Raw genomic sequence first — 14,385 nt, 5'->3', positions numbered from 1 at the left:
CAAAGAGATAAAAGGCGCGAGTCAGCAGGTGAGGAGAAAGACTGAAAACTATGAGAAACAGCAACTAAGACACAAAGGAGGTGGGAGACTGCCCGGGTGCCGCAGCACCCACACCGTCCTCTTGCCCCGTCACTTGGGTGAAAACCACCGGAAATTCCACTATTGCAAATTTTGTATTAATCCTTGTATGTCTGTCTTTTCTATTGTTATTCTACAGGTGTATCCAGCAGCTCCAGAGAGACAGCGACCAGCGAGAAGGGGCCATGATGATGATGCTGGTTTTGTCAAAACGAAAAGGGGGATGGGGGATATGTAGGGAAAAGAAAGAGAGATCAGACTGTTACTGTGTCTACATAGAAAGGGAAGACATAAGAGACTCCATTTTGAAAAAGACCTGTACTTTAAACAATTGCTTTGCTGAGATGTTGTTAATCTGTAGCTTTGCCCCAGCCACTTTGCCCCAACCACTTCGACCCAACCTGGAGCTCACAAAAACATGTGTTGTATGAAATCAAGGTTTAAGGGATGTAGGGCTGTGCAGGACGTGCCTTGTTAACAAAATGTTTGCAAGCAGTATATTTGGTAAAAGTCATCGCCATTCTCTAGTCTCAATAAACCAGGGGCACAGTGCACTGTGGAAAGCCACAGGGACCTCTGCCCTTGAAAGCTGGGTATTGTCCAAGGTTTCTCCCAATGTGATAGTCTGAAATATGGCCTCGTGAGATGAGAAAGACCTGACCGTCCTCCAGCCCAACACCCATAAATGGTCTGTGCTGAGGTGGATTAGTCAAAGAGGAAAGCCTCTTGCAGTTGAGAAAGATGAAGGCCACTGTCTCCTGCCTGCCCCTGGGAACTGAATGTCTCTATATAACACCCAACTGTACATTTGTTCAATTCTGAGATGGGAGAAACCGCCCTATGGTGGGAGGCGAGACATGTTTACGGCAATGCTGCCTTGTTATTCTTTACTCCACTGAGATGTTTGGGTGGAGAGAAACATAAATCTGGCTTACGTGCATGTCCAGTCATAGTACCTTCCCTTGAACTTCATTATGACATAGATTCTTTTGCTCACATATTTGTTGCTGACCTTCTCCTTATTATCACCCTGCCCTCCTACTACATTCCCTTTTGCTGAAATAATGAAGATAATAATCAATAAAAACTGAGGGAACTCAGAGACGGGTCCCAGTGCAGGTCCTTGTTATGCTGAGCGCCGGTTCCCTGGGCTCACTGTTGTTTCTCTATACTTTGTCTCTGTGTCTTATTTCTTTTCTGTCTCTCATCCTACCTGACTAGAAATACCCACAGGTGTGGACGGGCAGGCCACCCCTTCAGTATGAGATTACAGGCATGAATAACCCCACCTGGCCACTTAACTCAGTCTTGAGACGCCAGAAGTGATACTGGAACTTTCTTCCTCTGTGGGTTAAAAAGGTAAAATTAGGGAGAACACAAGGCATGAGAGATGCAGCGATGGATATGTCTATATGGAGCTTCTGTCTGCATCCAGTAGAAAATGCATTTCTAGGCACCAGGTTTAAGACCTAAAACCTGGAGTCTTGTCTGTTAGCATTCTCCTTCCCCACAAACTAGAGAGAGAATCCATTTTGCTCCAGCACACCCGAATTTAGGAAATGTCGCATTCCTATTTCTGTAACTTCACTTAAATCTGCTCTGAGTCCCTGGATGCCTGGCAGGTGGAGAATGCAATCTTGTCGTTACCAGCATTCCTTTCCCTTCTCCATGGGCTTATGTAAGAATTCTGGGCTTACACACTGTTGGAAAGCCAGGTAGGAACTACATCCCCCGAACTCTCCATTCTTCCAGCTGCTCATGATCCGTCAACATTCTTTGGGCCATCTGCTATAACAAGACCGTCCTCACAGCATCATTCCACCGACCCACAGGCTCAGCCCCAGGGACCCTCACTGTAACAGGTCTCCACTATGCATAGGAACTGACAAAACCTTCTCTTCATCTTGGCATCCTCTGACATCCAGCCACTCCTCTGCTTCTCACCTTAAACACAGATGGCAGCTCCTTCCCATCGTTCCAAACCTGGGGGATTGTCCAGCCAAATTCTCTTCAGACACCAAAGCTTCACCCGCCCTCTTCAGGGAGATGATGCAAGGACATCTGAGATCTTTGGAAGCCCAATTCTGGCCTCTCTTTGGGGTGGGCTGAGAGTGGGAACTAGACTCTCTTTTCCAAGTGCCATGTTTATCTTGTTCATCATTATATTATCTCCAATGCCTGGCACATAGTAGGCACTACAGACTGACACATAGTAGGTGATATTAGTGTCTGTATATTGGCACTCTTGAGGTCGAAGCTATTAGCAGAAACCTGCCAAGCAATAGGATGGAAAACCGACCACCAAAAAAAAAAAAAAAAAAAAAAAAAAAAAAGAAAAAAAAAAAAAGAAAACAATCGTGGCTTTGAGCTCTAAACACACAAGGCACCAGCCCAAGTTTGGGCAATTTTAATACAACAGACATTTTGCCTCCAAACAAACTGGCACTGGAAACCTCCCTCTGCCTCTTAAAGAGAACCATTTTCTCTTTCTCTAAGTGGGTAGCATTTCTCCCCGGAGGCAGTACCCAGCCCACTGCCACCAGCAAAGGACTGCATCCAGGAGCCAAGAGCTTGATAGTTTAAAGAATATATTTTATAGGGAAATACAAAGTAACATCCACATAAATCTGGAACTACCACCACTTTCCAGAGGCCAAATCCCATTTGTGGAATCTCTTGCGTGTCAAGCACCTTGCAGTCAGCTCAACTACATACTTTTGGGATTCATTGCAGAGAAGAGTGCAGGTTATCTGCAAAATAAAGGAACTAGGGCTCAGAATTCCCAGAGCAATCCATGACAGAGGAGGTGAGTAGAAAAGGGCAGGGTAAAGTCAAATGAGAGAAGTCAATGAGTTGGCCAACACCAAGCAAGGATCATGGGACCCTCTCCACGGCCCCACATCTCAAATGAAGTCAACAAAACCCATCAATGCTTGGTGTAAGTGTTGTATGCTCCTGGAAATGAAAGCAGGGGCCACATTTCAGGTCAGTAGGGTCGGGGGTAGAGGCAGCAGTCATGGACTTGTGGGCCCTGGAGGATGGGATGATTCTGAGACGTTGAATCCCTACACTGATCTCAGTAGAAATCTCAGGTAGGGCTTCAACATTCGTGGACCAAGGACTCTGCGGGCCTGAGAGCAACAGCTTTGGTGCATGTCCCGGCTCCATCAATCCCAACTGGGGCTTTGAACAAGTTACTTATTTTTTTAACTAATGTTATTTTAATTGACAAATCATAATTGTACACATTTACGTGATGTTTTGATATGTGTATACAATGTGGGATGATTAGATCAAACTAATTAACATGTCCATCCCCTCATTTACTGACAATTTTTATGATGAGACATTTGAAATGTACCCTCTTAGTTATTTTGAAAGATACATTATTATTGACTATAGTCACACTGCTGTGCTATAGATTTCAAAGCATATAATCCAGCAACCCAAATTCTGGGTATAGACAAAAAAAAAAAAAAATCGAAATCAATATGTCGATGGGATCCCTACATTCCTATGTTCACTGCAGCACTATTCACAATACCCAAGATATAGAATCAACCTAAGTGTCCATCAATGGATGAAAGGATAAAGCAAATGTACTATATGCACACAACGGAATACTATTAACCCTTAAAAAAAAAGAAATCCTGTCATTTTCAACAACATAGATGAATCTGAAAGACATTGTGTTGAGTGAAATAAGCCAGGCACAGAAAGACAAATACTGCATGATTTTATTATATGTGGAATCTAAAGAAGTTGAACTCACAGAAATAGAGAGTAGGACAGTGGTTATCTGGGGCTGGGGTGGAGGAAAGGTAGGGGATAGGAGACACCGGTCAAAGGGTACAAAGTTTCCAATAGGAAGAATAAGTTTTGAACAAGCTAAACTCCTCTGAAACCTCAGTTGCTCATCTGTAGAGTGGGGACACATCGACCTTCTAAGGATGTTGCTGTGAGAGTAAGAGATGATGTTCAGAACAATACCTAAAGCAGTCAGTTCTCCTTAAGCTTGAACCTGCGTCGCCATGACCTCTACATCACAGGACAGAAAGGCTCACAGCCAGTGTCTCAGTTCCCAGTGAAAAGTGGATCCCAGACCAGGCTGAACAGCAGGATCCCTAGGGGATACCCCACCCTACTGAGTCAGAATCACCGGAGGTAGAGCCTGGGTATGTATGCATGTGTGTGTGTATGTATGTATGTGTAAGAGATAGGGTCTTGCTCTGCAGTCCAGGCTGGAGTACAGTGTCACAATCATAGTTCACTGCAGCCTCAAATTACTCCTGGCCTCAAGCCATCCTCCCACCTCAGCCTTCAGAGTAGCTGAGACTACAGCTGAATGCCACCAAGCCCAGATCCTTTTTTTTTTTTTTTCTTTTTGGAGAGAATCTCACTCTGTTTCCCAGGCTGGAGTGCAATGGTGCAATCTTGGCTCACTGCAACCTCTGTCTCCGGGTTCAAGTGATTCTCGTGCCTCAGCCTCCTGAGTAGCTAGGATCACAGGCATGCACCACCACACCAGGCTAATTTTGCTTTTTTCACTGTTGTTCATTGTTTGTTTCTCACAAGTAGGACTTTTTATTTGCCACTATTATAAGTCTGAACTTTAAACAGATTCTTGGACTGGTGGTTCATATCCATCAGCTCATTCAACTTTAGCATGTGTCTCATCCCTAGTGGGTTTTCCAGAACTACTACCTTCACCATGAAGCTCCATGCCTTTCAAACCCAGGGTTCTCCAGCATTTTTACTTTTCTAATGAAGACATCATGGAGAGGATACATTGGCAAGCCTTTTCTACATCTTTTCTAATGTTGTCTGGAATCAATTTATTGACCACTTCTTTCAAGTCATTTGTCTGCACCTCTCAGGTCATGATTTCCCTCATCTTCTTCTGGAGTTGGCAGACTGTTGGTGCTGAGCATAAGAGGTCTTCCGTATCTGATTGTTGCGTTTTTTAGTAAAACCAACACAAAACAGATGAAAGAAGTAACCATCGTCGTCTTGACATCAACATGAGCTTCAATCATTGTTCAACATTTTTCAGCCATGGAACATATTTTGTCACAGGTAAGACCCATGCCATAGAAGACAGTCAGGCAGTTTTTGCCCTGAACATCTTCAGTAATCAGCTTGAATTTTCTAAATGCAATTTGATTATTCTGCAAATCAGCAAGACTCACTTCAAACACAAGACCCTTGGGACCATCAGATGCAATTTGGGTTCCTTGGGTCCTGGTGACCAAGACTTTCCAATATTTCTTATATTGAACATAGGAGGTGCTTTCACATCATACTTATCTTTCTTAGAATATGGATCGACTACTTTCTTCTTAACTCCCTTTTTGCCACCTTTCATAAGGCACTTGTTCCTAACAAACGCCATAGTGCTGCTTAGAGAACCAACCAAGGCTAAATTTTATATTTTTGGTAGAGATGGGGTTTCACTATGTTGGCCAGGCTGGTCTTGAACTCCTGATGTCAGGTGATCTGCCCGCCTCAGCTTCCCAAAGTGCTGGGATTACAGGTGTGAGCTACTGCACCCAGCTGCTATGTATTTTTTCTTTTTTTGTGCAGACAGGGTCTTGCCATGTTGCCAAGGCTGGCCTGGAACTCCTGGCCTCAAGCAATCCTCCCACCACAGCCTCCCAAAGCACTGGGATTTCAGGTGTGAGCCACCATGCCCAGCCTGGAATCTATTTTTAAAGCCAATCAAGTGTTGAATAAAATTGCAACCTGGGCTGTTTTTTCTTTGCATTTTTTACATTTCAATGGTTTTTAATATATTCAGAGATATACAAAAACATTACCAGTCAATCTTAGAACATTTCATGACCTCAAAAAGAAACCTCATACGCTTTAGCTAACACCCCCATTCTCCCATGCCCCTACCAGTCCTAAGCAACCACTAATCGACTTCCTATTTCTATAGATTACCATCTGAATGAAATCATGTAGAATGTGATCTTTCATCTGTTTTGAAGGTTCATCCACGCCGTAGCATATGTACTTTGCTCCTTTTTGTGATCAAATAATATTCCACCATTTGGGTAGACAACATTCGGTGTACCTCTTCATCTGGTGTGGGCATTTGGATTAATTCCCTCTTTGGGTTATTAGGAGTGATGCTACTGTAATTATTCATGTACAAATTTTTGTGTGGACCTGTGCTTTCATTTTTGAATATGAAAATATGGCACATCTCCAAGGAAGACATACAAGTGGCCAATAAGCACATGAAAAGATGCTCAATGAAATTCATCATCAGGGAAACAGAAATCAAAACCACAATGAGATACCACTTCACACCCATAAGGATGGCTGGAATCAAAGATACAGAAAATTGGCCTGGTGCGGTGGCTCATGCCTGTAATCCCAGCACTTTGGGAGACCGAGGCAGGTGGATCACCTGAGGCCAGAAGTTTGAGACCAGCCTGGCCAACATGGTGAAACCCTGTCTGTACTAAAAAAATACAAAAATTACCCAGGCAAGGTGGTGGGTGCCTATAATCCCAGCTACTCGGGAGGCTGAGGCAGGAGAGTAACTTGAATCTGGGAGGCAGAAGTTGCAGTGAGCCAAGATTGTGCCACTGCACTCCAGCCTGGGCGACAAAGCAAGGCTTCATCTCAAAAAAAAAAAAAAAAAAAAAAACAGAAAATAACAAGTGTTGGTGAGGATGCAGAGAAACTAGAACCTTCATACACTGCTGGTGGGAATTAAAATGGTGTAGCCACTGTGAGAAACAGTTTAACAACTTCCCAAACAATTCTACATAGAGTTACCAAATAACCCAGCAATTGTACTCCTAGATATAGGCCCAACTTGGGCTCTTTCAATCTATGGAAAATGAACTCTGGGTACTTGGCAAGAACAAAGAGGAAGAGAGGCAGAAATGGAGCCATGAGGGCACATTGATTGGTCTGTAGTACACATGGCTCCTACTGCAAATAGTCTCTAAATGACTTCATCAGTTGCTCATAAAAAAAAATCACCCTCTGCTCCAATCATGGAGGAAGAAGTATGGATTGGACCTGGTGAGCCACGGTAAGACTGACGGCTAAACTTTATGAATGATGAGGGGATTTGCATGTATAATCTTGACTGTACTAATTTTTTATTTTATCCACTATCTTTGAAAACCTAACTCTTGACTAAGAACTGACTTTCCAGTACTTGTTGCTGACTCTAAGTAAATTTCCAATTCCACATAGTCCAAAGATGATGTGCTGAGAAATCTCTCAAAGGAAAAATGCTAAGAATACAGGCAGAGTTATGCGACAAATTTTGCAGAATTAACACAAATTGCACCTGTAGGTATGAAGCACAAAACATTTTCATGGGTAAAGAAAAAAGTGTTCTTCATTCTAATAGAGGATGCAGTATGAAGCCGATCAAGCTGCTTGCCCAGCCAGACCTTGGGCCCTTACCTAATTTGTGTTAGAGTCAACCCTGATGGAGTCTGTATCTCAGTCATCTTTTTTTTTGACATGGAATCTCGCTCTGTCTCCCAGGCTGGAATGCAGCGGTGTGATCTCAGCTCTCTGCAACATCTGACTCCTGGGTTCAAGCGATTCTTCTGCCTCAGCTTCCCAAGGAGCTAGGACTACATGTGCATGCGACCATGTCTGCCTAATTTTTGTATTTTTAGTAGAGATGTTTCATCATGTTGGCCAGGTTGTCCTCAGACTCCTGACCTCAAGTGATCTCCCTGCCTTGGCCTCCCAAAGTGCTGGGATTACAGGCATGAGCCACCATGCCCAACCTCAATCATCTTTTTATCCTCCACACCTGGCAAGTTCTAGACACACTGTGGTTCCATACAAGTTTGTTGAATAAACAGGAGACAAACAGAAAGTGGGAACTCTGGAAGTAGAGAAGATTCCAGAAATTGTGCACATTACCCAGAGACAGTGGCCCAATCCCTCAGTCCTGCCAGAGTTTTCTCTATCTCAACTCAAACCTTATGTGTGGGCCCAGGTGCAGTGGCTCACACCTGTAATCCCAACACTTTAGGAGGCTGAGGTGCGCAGATCACTTGAGGTCAGGAGTTTGCGACCAGCCTGGCCAACGTGGTGAAACCCCCTCTCTACTAAAAATACAAAAATTAGCCAGGCATGGTGTTGTGCACCTGTAGTCCCAGCTACTCGGGGGCCTGAGACACAAGCATTGCTTGAACCCAGGAGGCGGAGGTTGCGGTGAGTCAAGACTATGCCACTGTACTCTAGCCTGGGCAATAAAGCAAGACTGTCCCAAAGGAAAAAAAAAAAAAAAAAACCCTTATGTGTGAGCCTTGTTACAGAATTAATGTTTATATGGACAATATGTACATGAGTATATGTTAAGAGCATGAGTCATTCACAAGATTTAAGCAAAGTCCACTTAGAAAGCTCAATGCTGTGAGCTTCCACTTGCCTTGCTGCCTCTGTCCTCAGAAGGAGACTTCATCCTTCCATGTAACCAGCAAATCCTTTATGCAGAGATGTACACAACACACTCCTCTCCTTGGCTATGACACCTTGAAAGGGTCCTCTTGGTGGCCCCTGGTGCTCATTTCAGAGTAGTTCAAATTAAGGTGATCAGCTTTCATGCCAATCACTCTACAAATCACTCCTATTATCACCAATTTTTCTAAATGCTTTATTGAATTATTACTTAAAGAAATGTGCACATAGAAGAGGTCAACACAGTACTTTTCTTACAAACTGAACATACTGGCCAGACGCAGTGGCTCATGCCTGCCATCCCAGCACTTTGGGAGGCCGAGATGACAAGACTGCTTGAGCCCCGGAGCTTGAGACCAGCCTGGGCAACACAGTGAGACAACCCTCTCTACAAAAAATAAATGAAAAATTAGGCAACAGTTGTGGCACATGCTTGCAGCCCCAGCTACTGGGGAGGGCTGAGGTGGAAGGATTGCTTGAGCCCAGGAGGCAGAGGCTGCAGTGAGCCATGATGGTGCCACTGTGCTCCTTCTGGGTGACAGAGCAAGATCCTGCCTCAAAAACAAAAAAACAAAAAACTGAATACCTCCATATTATCGACACCCAATTCAAGAAACAGAACATTACAGCCCCTTCCAGGATATTCCTGGGGTCTCTTCCATCTCTACAAACCCCTGACTACAAACAGCCTCCACTTATTTCACCTGACATTGTATTTTATGAAAGCAGCAGTTCTCAGATGGGGGCTATTTTGCCCCCTGGGGACATTAGACAATATCTGGAGACACTGGGGGTTGTGTCTACTTGGGAGGAGTTGTGTTACTGCATCCAGTGAGTCCAGGGATCCGGGGATGCCGCTCAACATCCTAAAATGCACAGGAAACCCCCACACATAGAACAGAGAAATTGCTGAGCCAAAATGTCAGCAGTGCCACAGCTGAAACCCTGACATACACAGAATCACACAGTATCTGCTCTTTCGTGCTGAGGATTTCCTTCATTCTGATCATTGCACAGGAAACAGAAATGTCATTTCGAGGCAGGTAGAGTCCAAAACAAAGAAAATCCAGAGTTTTTTTTTTTTTTTTTTTTAGTCAGCCTGGTGCCTTTAGAGCTAGGATTTAGTTTCCATTCTTTCTGTCTCATTTTCAAGTGATTTTTCTTCAAGTGGCATCTGCTAGGCTCAACACCTGGAGATCCCCACAAAGCTGAGATTCACATGGGAATTCTGTACACACCCACACAGGTATACACTGCTATTTACATGCAGACATCCACCCACAGATACACACATCCGGAGACCAAGACAGTAAGCAAACTCCACCATAAAAGCACAGTCCCCTGAACAGGAGAAATATACCATTCATTCCAGGGAGGTACCTATTGGTTTAATTCAGCCTCTGATAGGCTGTTGCCAAGCCCAGCTCTGAAAGTCTTCCCCTCTAGGAAAGAGAGATGGATTTTTTCTTTACTCAAGAATATAGATATAAAAAAACAAACACTTCTGCATCTCAAAGCAGGCTCTACCTCCTGAGCTACATGTATTGATCAGCATTGTATTGTCAATTTTCTTTTATTTGAATTGGAGAAAAATATAATCTAATTATGTTCTTACTGAAAGTTGGGAATCAGTCACACTAAATCCAATTATCTGGGTTCTCATGATTAAGGTGTTTAATTTGGGGGACAACAAAGCAAAAGCATTGGTCGTGTTTTAATATAATTAATACAGAATATATCTAAGGGGTTCAAGTATCACTGTAGCAAGAAGCTTATTCTGCAGCAAAAGGGGGGATTCTGCCACTAGGATTGAGTTAGGGTGGTTCATGGCTGTTCCATTTCATCAATATCTTTTCAAGAGTCCATGGAATGTGGAATGGGAAAGACTGAAATAGCCCAAGTATTGGCTAAGCTTCTATAAAGTGGTGTTAGGAGCTGATAAAATAACATGGTCTTTACGGACATCCCACACTGTAGTTCTCTAAGCTATGGATTCTCAGATTTTTCTATTTTATAAACCAGTAAAAATATTTTGTAATTTGAGAACCAACATAAGGTTGCCATTTTTTCTTTTCGGTAAGAAGGAACTTTTTTAAACTACCAGTTTCACACACACACACACACACACACACACATACAGAAATTCCACCATGATTGGTCAGAATAGGTTAGATTTTGCTGCAATAACAACTCCTAAATCTTGGTAAATTCAAACATCAGAAGTTGTTTTTCTCACTCATGCTACATTTGCAGGTAAGTGTGGGGTGCTCTGTTTTCCATCAAACTCACCCTAAGACTAAGGCTAATGGGGGGTGCATTACCTTGAGGATCACCAAGCAGGGAACAGAGGGAGAAGAATGCTAGAGAGTCCTGTACTAAGAATTAAATGCTCCAGGCTAGAAGTCTCACACTGCACCTCTGCCCCCAGCCTGTTGGCCAGTACTGGCCACTTCCCCTCCCCCACCACACTGCAATGCATGGAGACAGAAGAACTGGATACATTACAAATTTCTACCCCATGGCATTTCATAAAAGAGAAAAAAGTGCAAATACAAAAATGTTTTAATAGAATAGAATATATACATTTTGAGAATAAAGAACAATCCTCCATAAAGGACAGCTGGTGGTCTTTCACCAATGGGCACATTTCTGTGACATTTTCTCTGTTTTTCCATTTTATCCTTGACCTATGAACATTTTATACAGATGGTCCAAAGAACACCATTTGGGGACCACTGCTCTAATCAGGTGATGAAAACGGCCCCCAGAATAGAGCACACTCTCCTTAGCAAAGACCCAGCAAGGCCAGGGTGACCACATTCTCACCATCAATGTGCAGACATCCACCTGCAGCACCCTTACATCCCAACATCAAACAGTGGCTCTTTATCGCTTGATTCTAATGCCCTTTGATCTTCGTCATCACTGTAAAGCTCTCTGGCCCCAAGATCTAACATCGCCACTCTAGCTACATCCTGCAACTGTTCACCTCTGCTGCCTCCTCATCCCTCTAAACTTCTCTTCACAACCTCATGTTTCCTTCTTGCTTTACCTTCCTGCTCAGCCTGGACCTTACAGTCACCTTCTTGTAATGTGGTCCTAAACGCGTTCTTCCCTGCCTTCAACCACACCCACCTGGAAAATCTCCATATCCCATTAATGACTTGCCTCGCAACTGACCAAGGGCTGCTGAATGATACTGGAAAGAATCACAACAGGGATCTGGTAGTTCCACTAAATAATCTCACCATCCAATTCTAGGGTAGACTTCACTTCTGTTCAGCAATATTTTTAAGCATCACAAATAAATTCCAAACCATATTTGCTATAACAATAGACTTTAAACCTCTTCCATATCTCAAAGCCCCCCAAACCCATCCCTAGGGGTTTCAGAGCCCAGAGTTGAGTTCTCTCAACTCACTTCCATCTCACCCCTAGATCACTGTATCTTGACCCTCTTCCTCTGCCTTTCCCATCTTATAAGGAGAAGCATCCTTCTCCTTTCCCAAGCTACCTTCTCCACTTGTGCCTTATCTGAGACCTCCCTTTATTTCCCGTTCCCTTGGAACTCTCATGACTCACCAGCTTCACTCATCATTTCACTCATATTTTTTACCATGTATGTGCCAGGTGTTTAACATATACTCATGCTTAAGTCTCCACATGCTAACAAGAAAAACCTTGATCATCCCTGCTATGCCCTCAAGTCATTACCCTCTCTGCTCCTTTCCTGTGTTCCCAAAGTTTGTTGATCTTCATCAAACCCTCTGATGCAGATGGCTCCGAAGTTTGCATCCTATTAGGTTGGTGCAAAAGTAATTGCGGATTTTGCCATTAAAAGTAATGGCAAAAATAACAATTATTTTTTTTACCAGCCTAGTATCTTTTCTCCTTTACCAAACTTTGTCCCTGAATCATCTCATCACCTGTAACTACCTCCTCCACGCAGTTGATTCCCAGATCTGTATTATTCTACTGAAAGTCCATTCCCCATCTTCCTCGGCTAGAATAACAGAAGCCCAATTAGAATTCATGCTACCAGCTTCCCACCACCACCACCAGCACCGTCGCCCTGCCATTGTTAGCAAAATCATCTCTTGAGTGCAGCTCAAAGATTTGTAATGATCTCCCACTCCCCAGAAAGAGAACTTCAGACTCAGCCGAGAAGTAAAGATCCTCCAGATATGGCCTCAACTGCCCTCCAAACCATGTGCCCAGTGCATCCCTATGATGCCCCCTTCAGTGGAGTTAAAATGGAGGGAGTATTTTTCTTTTCACATACTCCTGGTGTTCTTCCACAAATACAATTTTCACCTCTTGAATATTTTCAAGGATTCTCCATGCTACACACAGTGAAATCAACTCCCCATCAGGACCCCAGTCTTCCCAAACCCTCTTCACACTTTTCTGCCTCCATGCTTTTCCTTGGGTCATCCTCTTCTCTAATATAACCTTGTGTATTACTCTACATTCTCCAAAGAGCAGAGAGATAGAGGTAGAGCTATACACATAGAGATAGACAGACTGATTTGTTATAGGGGATAGCTCACATGGTTATGGAGGCTAAGGAGTCCTGGAGTCTGCAGCCAGCAAGCTGGAGACCCAGGACAGCCAATGATATAGTTCCATCTCGAGTCCATATCTAAAGTCAGGAGAAGACTGATGTCCCAACTCAAATATAATCAGGTAAAAAGAGCAAATTCTCTGTGACTCTACCTTTTTGTTTTGTTCAGGCCTTCAATGGATTGGATGAGGCTCACCCACATTGGGGAGGACAATCTGCTTTATTCAGTCTACCAATTAAATGTTATCCTCATCCAGAATACCTCAGAGACACACCCAGAATAATGTGTAGCCAAATATCTGGGCACCCCACAACCCAGTCAAATTGATACATAACATTAACCCCTCATGCCTTGCTTCTACTCTCTCACCATTACTGCATCGCCAAATCCTTCCCTTATTTCAAGGCTTAGCTCAAATGTCACCTCTTAACTAAGCCTTCCCTGATATAACCCCAAATATTAATAGAATTGGTTTCTCCCTTCGCTGATGTCTCAAAATACTTTGTGTGTTTCTCTTTTACTGTATTTATTACAAACTCCCTTATAAATCAAGGCAGAGATTCCTAGACAAATTATCAAAAGAGTATAAAAGAAGTCATCTTTGAGTGTGAAATATCTCATGGAATATAGCACATGGCCTCTTCATGAAGAAACTACTGGGAGAGAAGAAGACAAGATGGAAGAGGCCAGGGAAAAGGGGTTAGTGGAAAGCACAATGAGGCTGGGCTCATACGGTGGCTCACACCTGTAATCCCAGCACTTTGGGAGGCCAAGGCTGGTGGATCACGAGGTCAGGAGATCGAGACCATTTTGGCTAACACGGTGAAACCCCATCTCTACTAAAAATACAAAAAATTAGCCAGGTGTGGTGGCGGGTGCCTGTAGTCCCAACTACTCGGGAGGCTGAGGCAGGAGAATGGCGTGAACCCAGGAGGCAGAGCTTGCAGTGAGCTGAGGTGGCGCCACTGCGCTCCAGCCTGGGTGACAGAGTGAGACTCCATCTCAAAAAAAACAAACAAACAAAAAAAGAAAGCACAATGAAATAAGTCAGTGGACAGGTGCCTATAATTTCTAAGGGAAATAGAGTATAATCCAAGAATTTTATAGCCAGCTAAATTATTGCCTAATCAAAATAGGCAAAAGACACTATCACATGTTCAAGAACTTAGAGAATACAGTATTTCTGAGCTCTTTAAAAAAAAAAAAAAGCCTTCATAATAAAATTTAGTCAGCCAAGAAATTTAAAAAATAAGCAACTTGTGAATTGAATGACCATGACAAAAGGCTAGTGATG

At 43.3% G+C, this 14,385-nt stretch overlaps 1 long non-coding RNA gene, 1 other non-coding gene and 2 pseudogenes across 3 annotated transcripts in view; 2 read left to right on the top strand and 2 right to left on the bottom strand.

Annotated features, from left to right (window-relative positions):
- The window catches only part of LOC134810809 (uncharacterized), a 102,505-nt gene extending 101,325 nt beyond the window's left edge, over nt 1–1,180 (top strand). For both annotated transcript variants that reach the window (XR_010159403.1, XR_010159402.1), the window contains one exon: nt 218–1,180. This is a non-coding gene — a long non-coding RNA (uncharacterized LOC134810809). The remainder of the gene's footprint in view (nt 1–217) is intronic.
- The window catches only part of LOC129135846 (spidroin-2-like), a 111,402-nt pseudogene that overhangs the window by 69,000 nt on the left and 28,017 nt on the right, over nt 1–14,385 (bottom strand).
- LOC129135634 (small ribosomal subunit protein eS1-like) lies at nt 3,211–6,715 on the bottom strand (annotated as a pseudogene).
- MIR548I-4 (microRNA mir-548i-4) lies at nt 12,300–12,447 on the top strand. Its single transcript, NR_035888.1, has one exon. It is a non-coding gene; the product is annotated as a microRNA mir-548i-4 (primary transcript).

Source organism: Pan troglodytes, chromosome 7, assembly GCF_028858775.2.
Source record: "Pan troglodytes isolate AG18354 chromosome 7, NHGRI_mPanTro3-v2.0_pri, whole genome shotgun sequence".
Lineage (NCBI taxonomy): Eukaryota > Metazoa > Chordata > Mammalia > Primates > Hominidae > Pan > Pan troglodytes.
The sequence above is the reverse complement of the archived record's forward strand: the minus strand, read 5'-3'. Positions and strand labels throughout refer to the sequence as shown.